Here is a 9,357-nt window from a genome sequence, read left to right as displayed (position 1 = left end):
CTGCCATCTCATACATGGGTCTCAAGATTAACCAGGGATTAGTGTCTTATGTGGGCCTAAGCCCATCCATAATCCAACAGATTAAAGGGTCGGAGCATTTTGGTGGGGTGAAAGAGAGTGGCATTATTGAGGAGGGGCCAAAAGAGGCGCATTTGAGGAGGGCATCCCATCCCATCCCATCCCATGGCACAGTGGCGTTTAGTCAGGTGACTGTATACGATGAGAAAGACCTCCTCTAGTGGCTGCCGACACATCAAATGATCGAATGGAATTATTGATGTGCCATAGTGCGGTTGTGGAAGGAAGAATGAAAGGCCGCACTTTCCTTTCCGTCACCTCGTGAGTCCATTCCTCTCCACTCCAAGCGGCCATCCAAGTCCAAGTTCGGCGACCGAGCTCCAAACTGTCCGCCCGCCACTTTCCTCTCGCAGCTCACCAACACCAGACCACCCTGCTTTCTGCTGCTGCTGCTGCTTCCACCACTACTCCGGCGAGGCAAGGCGGCCGGCAGAGTGTTCTGTTCTGTCTGTAGAGAGATGGAGGTGGCCCTCGGCTCGGCCAAGTCGCTCCTCGGCAAGGTGTGGACGACGCTGTCCGACGGCCTGGTGGCTGCGTACGTGGACTGCCTCCAGCTCGGCCACAACTCGGAGCAGATCAGGGACAAGCTACTGCACACGCAAGGCCTGCTGCACAACGCCCAGGTCCAGGGGAGCCACAACCCTGGCCTGCAGGGGTTGTTGGAGAAGCTGAGTAGGGACGCCGACCAGGCAGAGGACTTGCTGGATGAGGTCCACTACTTCCACATCCATGACAAGCTCCACGGCACCCGCTACGCCACCACCCAAGAGGATCCGGAGGGCGTTGTTCGCCTCAGCCGTCAAGCTCCCCATGCTGGTACTGCTCTTCGCCACACCCTAGGCAGCTTGGTCCACTTCTTTTCTTACTCGCGTACACCCAAGGCCAAGAGGGATGGTAGTGATGATGATGTTGCTGCTGCTGCGGCTGTTGCCGGCCGCGTCACCAAAAGGTCCAAAACCAACTCTGCTAGTGCTCATGGTGATGATATGCTGCATTTTGACAGTGTCCATGTCCAGCAAAATCAAGTCCCTGTTACTGGGCATGGAGTCCCACTGTGATTCCGTCTCCAATTTGCTCATCAACAGTGTCCCAAGCAACAGCCTCAGTCCCTGTTACTGGGCAGTTGTCGTCCCACGTCGGCCTCAGACTGCTTCCATGATTATACAAGACACATTGTATGGCAGGGCAGACATTTTTGAGGAAACTGTCAATCGTATCACCATTGTTGCATAGACTAAGACTGTTTCTGTTCTTCCTATAGTTGGTCCAGGGGATATTGGCAAGACAACTTTCGCCCAACATCTGTATAATGATAGCAGGACTGAAGAGCACTTCCAGGTCAGGGTCTGGGTATGTGTATCCACTGATTTCGATGTGCTTAAGCTCACCAGGGAGATCCTTGCCTGCATACCTGCAAAAAAAGAAGAAGGAGGAAGCAGCAGTGTTGCAAATGAAACAACCAATTTAGATCATCTTCATAGGTCCATTGCGCGCCGTCTCAGGTCCAAGAGGTTTCTAATTGTCTTGGATGACATATGGAAATGTGACAGTATGGATCAGTGGAAAACCCTGTTAGCTCTGTTCACAAAGGGGGAAACCAAAGGAAGCATGCTACTTGTCACAACCCGATTCCCAAATCTAGCAAAAATGGTGGGAACAGTTGATTCACTAGAACTGGCAGGTTTGGAGCCTAATGACTTCTTCACATTCTTTGAAGCATGTATATTTAATGGTGAAGAAGACAAACCTGACCATTACGAAGATGACTTTGCTGGTATTGCACGGAAAATTGCAAGCAAGCTGAAGGGTTCCCCGTTGGCAGCCAAAACAGTTGGTAGACTAATGCATAAGCACCTTTCTCAGGAACATTGGAATGGAGTTCTTGAAAAGCATCAGTGGTTAAAGCAGCAAAGAAGTGATGATATCATGCCATCTTTAAAAATTAGCTACGATTGCCTCCCTTTTCATCTGAAGAAATACTTTTCCTATTGTGGCCTTTTCCCTGAAGATCATAGGTTTACTTCTTCAGAAATCAATCATTTCTGGGATGCAATGGGCATCAGAGACTAATCACCAAGCCGGCAGGGATTACTTGGAAGAACTAGTGGACAATGGTTTTGTCATGAAGGTATTCGACTGGGCTGATCGATCCTCCTATGTAATGCATGAGCTATCTAAGAGTGTTTCTGCACAAGAATGCCTCAGTATAAGTGGCTTAGATTTCAGAGCTGATGCCATCCCACAATCTGTACGATACTTATCTATCAACATAGGGGACAACTATGATGCAAATTTTGAGGAAGAAATGTGTAAACTAAGGAGAGGATAGACATTGCTAATCTGTGGACTTTAATGATTTTTAGAGGATATGAAGAAAGGATCGCCAAGATTTTGAAAGAAGCTTCAAGGAAATAAATAGTCTGCATGTCCTATTTATAGCAGTGAACAATCCAGAATCTTTTCCACACAGATTTTCAAAACTTATCCACCTCCAGTACCTCAAAATTAATTCATCTCACAATGACAGCGAAATGAGATTACCTAGTACACTGTCAAGATTTTATCACTTGAAATTCTTGGACCTAGATGGTTGGAATGGTCATTCTGATTTGCCTGAAGACTTTAGCCACCTTGAGAATTTACATGATTTTCATGCTACAAGTAAACTCCACTCCAATATTCGCAATGTTGGAAAGATGAAGCATCTGCAAGAGCTAAAAGAATTCCATGTCAGGAATGGGAGCATGGGATTTGAGCTGTCAGAACTTGGGGCATTGACAGAGCTTCAAGGAGGACTGATTATACGTGGTATTGAACACGTGTCGAACAAGGAGGAAGCTACTGCAGCCAAACTGAAGTTGAAAAAGAATATGAAGGAGCTGGAATTACTCTGGGGCAGAGATGGAGCAACTACAGATGCTGATATCCTTGATGCTCTTCAACCACACTCGAATCTTAGAGCACTTATAATTGCAAATCATGGTGGTACCGTTGGTCCTAGTTGGTTGTGTCTTGACATCTGGTTAGCAAGTTTGGAGACTCTCACTCTAGAAGGCGTATCTTGGAGCACCCTCCCACCTTTTGCGAAGCTACCAAATCTCAAGGGACTCAAATTGAAGAAAATTTCTGGAATGCATCAATTTGGGCTTCGATGTGGTGGCACTCCAGGAAAATGTTCTATGCGCTTGAACATAATCGAGTTTTATGAGATGCCAGAACTTGTTGAATGGGCTGTGGAACCTAATTGCCATTCCTTAACAAGCATTGAAGAAATCATATGCATCGATTGTCCCAATGTCTGTGTGATGCCCTTCTCAGAGGTATCTTGCACCAATTTGCGCGGACTTCAAGTTTCTGGGTGCCCAAAGATGTCTCTGCCCTCCATGCCTCACACCTCCACACTGACAGATTTAGATGTTAAAAGAGGTGATTCAGAAACATTGTTGTCTTATGATGGAAAGCTATTGGTTGTTAGAGGGTATGGCGATGCTTTGGCCTACCACAATATGGATAAACTAGAAGATATGGTTATTGAAAATGTATCATGCATATCAATGCAGTTCCCATCATCCAGCTCACTCCAGAAACTTAGCTTTAGAGACTGCAAGGGCCTGGTTCTTGTGCCTGTGGAGAATGGAGGAGAAATTCAGGAGGACAACTCATTGCTCCAATCATTAACAATATGGGGATGTGGCGAATTGTTCTGTCGGTGGCCCATGGCCATGGGAGAATCAAAGACCATTTACCCTTTCCCTGCTTCCCTGAGGAAACTCGATGTTTGGGGCGAGCAAAGCATGAAGTCAATGGCTCTGCTCTCAAACCTCACGTCTCTCACCAGTCTAAGCCTAATAAGATGCAGTAATTTAACAGTGGAAGGATTCAATCCTCTCATCATAGTCAACCTTAAAGAACTGCAAGTTACCAGCAACAACACCTTAGCAGCAGATCTGCTCTCAAAGGTGGCAAGGACCAAATTATTGCCTGCAGGTTACATCTCTAGATTGGAGAAGCTCATTGTGGATAACATCTGTGGATTGCTTGTTGCTCCTATTTGCAGCCTCCTCGCCCCGACCCTCCACACACTTGAATTCCAGTATGATGGGAGGATGAAAAGCTTGACGGAGGAGCAAGAGAAAGCGCTGCAGCTCCTCACCTCCCTCGAGAAACTACATTTTCTCTGGTGCTATGGTCTGCAGTCCCTTCCTCAAGGGTTACATCGCCTTCCTTCTCTCAAGGAGTTACATGTGGTTGGGTGTCTAAAAATCCAATCGATGCCCAAGGAGGGCCTCCCGGTTTCTCTGCGAAAACTAGAGATGAATTGGCGCAGCGCTGAGATAGACGAGCAAATTGAGAAAATCAAAGAACCAACCCACATTTATCCGTCGAAGAATAACTACACCCAAGGTAACACTTGTCGCCTCCCTATTTTTATTGTTTTTCTATTTCTGCCTAATATTAACTTGTCAAATCTTATAGACTGGCAGGTTCCACTCCACCACTGTGGCAATCTTTTTGTGCATCAGCAGATGCGAGATACAACCAACCGACTCTTCATTCCGCAATGCTTGCTGTTAACTCTTCATTCTGCTACATCAACTGAGGGAGGAATCATGGAATTACCAGGCTTGTGCTCTTTTTTCGCATGAAGCAGCAGGAGTGAACAGGCCAATTTTACTGTTGGCGGTTCTTTTCTTACCATGAATGAATGAATAAAGTGCCTTTATTTCCTCTTTCTTGAGTCCTTTTAATTAAGTTGACCTCAATTGGCCCCTGCCAAACGTTACAATGTCTGAAGCCTGCTAGTAATTAACTAGGGAGCAGCCCGAGTTCTTGCTGATCCAGCCCACTAGAAAACAAGTTCGCTCGAAGCTGGAGGTCTCCTAATCCGCGCTTCAGGTGCCCGAGCTCGCGCGGCATCATTTGGGTCGGCCCGATAAAACACGCAGCAAAATCTAAGCACAAAAAAACCGCTCTCTTCAGGATTCAAACTCGCACCCTTACATTCTCGTACGAGTTCGATTAACCACTACAGCTACTCGACTCCTGTCACTGAGAATAGCGCCGATGATATAAGAACCACTGTAGCAGCGATATTTATTGCACGATATCATCTGCTGTAACACTTAGATTTCTGAATTATTTGAAAAAAACGTGAACTTGAAAAGGTTCCTCAATTTTGAAAATGTTCAACATTTTTGAAGAAAAGTTCACAAACTTGAAAAAGTTCCTTGATTTTGAAAAAGAAATCACGAAAAAAAATGAAAAAGCTAATCAAATTTTGAAGAAAAGTTCACGAATTTTAACAAAGTTCATTGATTTTGAAAATGTACAAAACTTTAAAAAAAGTTCATCGTTTTGAAAGTAAAAGTTCATTGACTATAAAAGAAAGTTCACTGAGTTTGGAAAAAAAGTTAATTAATTTTGAAATAAGTTCATCGAATTTGAAAAAATTAAATTCTTTTAAAAGTTCACAAAAACTGAAAAAAAACTCATTGATCTTAAAAAATGTTCATCGGATTTGAAAATAGTCCAATCAAATTGAAAAAAAAAGTTCATCGGATTTGAAAAAAGTTCACGCATTTAAGAAGACAAAAAAAAGGGAAAAAATAAAAAGAGAAAGAGAAAACATAGAAAACCTTGGCGGGCATTCCCTATACATATAAATGTAAAAAAGAAGAAGGTGTGGACAAGTGCCAAGTTAGCGTAGTGGTTAGTGCAGTTCACGAGAAGTCTCTTGCATCTATTTTTGTTTTAAACAGAAAAGAAAAGAAAATTAGTTAAGACGCATACTTGGAGTGCTTCAAGCGCCCGTTTGCCATCGTCTTGGCACCACTACGCCTACGGCACTTCAGGATCGCCTGCGTACCTTTTCTTCGGATAGGTGAAAAATGGATATGCGCCTCAGAACAGCGCTGCTCCGCACGAACTCTTCATCAACAACTAATCCGTGTAAGTCAGACGCTAATCCAAAAGGTTGATTTTTTTTAATTATTTTTTTTTGCGGAAAAAACTTCCAATCTATTCATCTTCAATCATGGCAGTATAACGAATACCAAAAATAAAAATTACATCCAGATTCGTAGACAACCTAGCGACGACTACAAGCACCGAAGCGAGCCGAAGGCGCGCCGCCGTCATCGCCCCTCCATCGCCGGAGCTGGACACAACTTGTTGTGGTAGACAGTCGGGAAGTCGTTGTGCTAAGGCCCCATAGGACCAGCACCCCAGAACAGCAACCGTCGCCGATGAAAAATAACGTAGATCAGAAGGATCCAAACCGAAGACACACGAACGTAGACGAACAACGACGAGATCCAAGCAAATCCACCAAAGATAAATCTGCCGGAGACACACCTCCACATGCCCACCAACGATGCTAGATGCACCGCCGGAACGGGGGCTAGGCGGGGAGACCTTTATTCCATCTTCAGAGAGCCGCCGCTGTCTCGCCTTCCTGAGTAGGACACAAACCCTAACAAGATTGAAAAAAACAACTAAAAACGAAGCCCTCCCGCCGGCACTTGCCAGGATCCACCCAACCTCCATGGCCCTAGGGCCACCGGAGACGAGGCAGACCTGCGCCGGCGCCGGCGAGAGGCACGAACCCTAACTTTCTTTCTTGGAGGAGGAGGGGGGGAGGAGACGAGAGGTTGATCTATTATTTGATGTTTACTATAGGCTACAATACATTTTTTTAACAAATGGTAGATTTCATTGGCTCAGAATAAGCATCAAGATGATACAAACACAAAGAACACACACCCGGCCTCTGCATATCTATGATGCACACAGCCAATATCAACGCACCACACAAAAACACACCAGTAAATAGCAAAGTCATATAAGACTAAGCTATGTGTAGACTAGAAAAAAGGAAATAAATCCAAAGCAATTAGATCTGTGATCAACAAACTACAACAATGACAATATCCACAGCAACCGTGGCATGACATCACATGGACGACGAGGTTCTTCAACGGCAACGACTTCAGGAAGGATCGACGCTCAAGCGTCACCGTTATCGGACCCAACCATCCAAGGTCAAAATCTAGGTTTTCACCATGAAGAATCAGTCTGAACATATCCAAGCAATACGTACCTTCAACAAGGTAACGACATAAAAGTATCACCATTGCCAGGTATTAGATCTTCAAATTTTCCATTATTGTCGTTGTCGTGCGTCCATCCGGTTGATTTTTAGTTACCATGTACAAAGATCTGATCGACATAAAATAGTCAAAGCCTGATGTTGTAGATTTTACCCACTTTTGTTGCATTATATGTCCTCAAGTTCCTATCTTTTTCTATGTCGCCGTCACGCTTGTGTCAATTCTTGCCTTTAAATTTCATAGGATCCAAGTGGGCAAGGTATAAAAATGTTTTTCTCTTACCAATCAGTAGGGTCCTAAAGCAATCAGTGAACAAAATAGCATTAATCCTAATTCAACAAATGAGAAATCTTGATCAGGGTGATCATAAAGCAACATGAGTAAATTGTGGGTTACGAAAAATAAGGCTTAGGACTACAACATATTTGTTAAGTATTATTTTTGGTGTCTCTTCGCCCTGCCCCCCTATACCAAAATCATGGCTCCGACCCTGCCCGCGCAGGCACTGTTGTGTCATTGGTCGCAAGCTGACTAAGGGAGGGAATCTGATCAATGACCGAAGAAGAAGGTGGCCTCTAAGACCAAAGGCAAATGGATGTCGTCCACGGCCACTCGCGGCCAACTAAGCCACCTTGCCGCCGGGACTACCTTCCTCCTCCAATAGTCGCCTCCCTGCGTTCTCTGGTCATATGGTGGAGAATGGAGACCTCCTAGTGGAGGCATTGCAGAAGCCAGAGCTAAACGAGCGGGTTAGTATCATCTCGTTCCTCATCTGCGGTTTGGGCTTCGTGATTCACCCCTTCTTTTGCAGCTTCCTACATTTTTATTGCCTTCAGTAATACTATCTTTCCCCAAATTATATGTTGCACATTATGTGCTTTATCACTCTCTGCGAAGCCTTTCTCTGCGTTGAGCCGCACTTTGGCTTCTGGAGTACGTATTTTTCTGTGAAGCTCAAGACAAACCTAGACAAGATTTGTGAATGTACTCTCTCGTCTGTGAGGAAGTGTACATCTAGCTTTTGGCTTAAGTCAAAGTGTTAAAACTTTGATCAACTTTATAGGGAAAAGTAGCAGCATTTATGGCACTAAATTAATATCATTAGATTTTTTTTGAAATGTACTTTCATAATATACCGGTTTGATTTCATATATGCTACTACTCTTTTCTATAAAGTTGGTCAAAAATTTAAAATTTTGACTTAGAACAACAAGTAGAAGTACACTTATCCCCTCGGCCAAGCGCCACTCCTGGAGCCCTAGGAACAACCCAATAGAGTCGCAAGTGGTCAAGACACTTCACTAGAAAGTACACAACCTTGCAGACATCGGCCTTAGCCTAGTGCCCTGCTCGACGTGATGCACGTGGCTGTAAGATGGGGAATCCAGCTGCTCCAAGACCGCGCTCATCCAATCTGGGGCCCTGGCTCCTTGTGGTTGTGGAGGGGCGGTTCGCGGGTGAACTGCTAGGCGAAAAAACCAGTTCGGATCAAGGTGGGCAAATCAAACTGCCGGAAGGCTCTGGTGGCGGTCGGAGCCATAGATATTTTGTGTGAGATATAAATTCAATCGTTGATATCTTTTGAACAAGATACTAGCTTTTCACATACCACTTTGATATTTTTTATGAGATATAAATTCATTGATATCTTTTGAATAAAATTATATGTTAAAATATTTTTATATATTTGAATTCCTGACAACAAGATCTTTTAAACATGATTTATTTAATATATTATAAATGAGTTTAGATTTTGTGAAACATATTACACTCATTTTTAAAAACGTAGGAGTATTTCACTCATTTCTAAAAAAGACTGTTTTCACTCGTTTGTTTCACTAATTTTAAAATCAGATTTCACTCATTTCAAAGATTGATTTCACTCAATACAAAAAAATAATTTCACTTATTTCAAAGGGATCGTCTGGAACTCAGCCGGCTGAGACATAGGTAGGTCTCAATCATCTAATGTCACCTGACATCTTTTCTAATTTAAACAGGGTTTTTTTAGTCTCTCAGCAACCCACTCGTTCATTCAATTTGGGCTGTTTATTTTTGGCTGGGCAATGTCTCGTGGGTTCTCTAGTTATGGGCCTCGTTGTAGGTTTTTTTACTAGGTCCAGCTTTCCTTCGTTGGCTCATGCTCTGACGCAAAAAACAATATGTTGTT

General features: G+C 43.9%; 1 pseudogene; it reads left to right on the top strand.

Moving 5' to 3' along the window:
- The first annotated feature begins 371 nt into the window (after nt 1–371).
- On the top strand, nt 372–4,471 carry LOC123106131 (putative disease resistance protein RGA3; annotated as a pseudogene).
- The last annotated feature ends 4,886 nt before the right edge of the window (nt 4,472–9,357 follow it).

The sequence above is a fragment of the Triticum aestivum genome, chromosome 5A, assembly GCF_018294505.1.
Source record: "Triticum aestivum cultivar Chinese Spring chromosome 5A, IWGSC CS RefSeq v2.1, whole genome shotgun sequence".
Lineage (NCBI taxonomy): Eukaryota > Viridiplantae > Streptophyta > Magnoliopsida > Poales > Poaceae > Triticum > Triticum aestivum.
This window is presented reverse-complemented; position numbering and strand designations above follow the sequence as displayed.